Source organism: Cucumis melo, unplaced genomic scaffold (assembly GCF_025177605.1).
Source record: "Cucumis melo cultivar AY unplaced genomic scaffold, USDA_Cmelo_AY_1.0 utg001010l, whole genome shotgun sequence".
In the NCBI taxonomy this organism is placed as follows: Eukaryota; Viridiplantae; Streptophyta; class Magnoliopsida; order Cucurbitales; family Cucurbitaceae; genus Cucumis; species Cucumis melo.
The window spans coordinates 1428-2500 of record NW_026124344.1 but is presented as its reverse complement, the minus strand read 5'-3'; the positions used below and the strand labels follow the sequence as shown (position 1 = coordinate 2500).

General features: G+C 33.4%; 1 non-coding gene across 1 annotated transcript; it reads right to left on the bottom strand.

The window, feature by feature from the left end:
* Positions 1–592: 592 nt before the first annotated feature.
* Positions 593–679, bottom strand: TRNAS-GGA (transfer RNA serine (anticodon GGA)). The gene has a single exon. It is a non-coding gene; the product is annotated as a tRNA-Ser (tRNA).
* Positions 680–1073: the final 394 nt, after the last annotated feature.

Here is a 1073-nt window from a genome sequence, read left to right as displayed (position 1 = left end):
GGCTTCGACTATTCCTCAAGCCCGACAATTAGTTAATCATAGACATATTTTAGTTAATGGTTCTATAGTGGATATACCAAGTTATCGGTGCAAACCCCGAGATATTATTACAGCAAAAGATGAAAAAAAATCGAGAACACTGATTCAAAATTATCTTGATTCATCCCCCCCTCAGGAATTGCCAAAACATTTGACTCTTCAGCCATTGCAATATAAAGGATTAGTCAATCAAATAATAGATAGTAAATGGGTCAGTTTAAAAATAAATGAATTGCTCGTTGTAGAATATTATTCTCGTCAGACTTAAACCTAACTAAAAAACAAGGGTTCGGACAATTTCGTCCTCCCCTTCGCCGAAGTCTAAGTAAAGAGACCGAAGGAAAGTAAGGTTTTGATCCGGAAATTTTTCTATCATTCATCTATCATTGATCGGTAGGGGGATTTTCATCTCTTGTGCATTCTTTCCAGTCTTTTCGTTTCCGTACCACAAAAATTCGAAATAAAGAATCCATAAAGGTCTAACCGTTGGAATAATAGTATCGATTGTTATTTGATTTGATACATTGTGGTCAGTAACATTGTTGAATTAGTACGGAAAGAGAGGGATTCGAACCCTCGGTAAACAAAAGCCTACATAGCAGTTCCAATGCTACGCCTTCAACCACTCGGCCATCTCTCCTACAGAATGATTATGGCCCAGAAACCGAGTTAATAGTGAGTCATTAATATTCAATTTTTTTTTTTGATAGGCACGTCCAACCAATTCTAACTATACAAATAATTTTTTTTTAACTATGTTTAATGGATACTTTTAGCTCATGATTCTATTTAGTTTTTTAAACTATGATTCCTTTTTTCTAAAAATTCGACTTTTTACAGTTTTCGATTTTTCACCAACAACTGTTTATCCCATACATATATCTAGTCACAAGTTATGAATCATAGAATGATTATTCGATTCTTTTTTGCTCTTTTTTGTATCATAATTCAATCAAAAAACTTCTAGAATTACCCCAGTCAGATAAATAAAATTCTTTTTTTCTTCAACTTCGCTGAAATCAGAATAGTTCTCT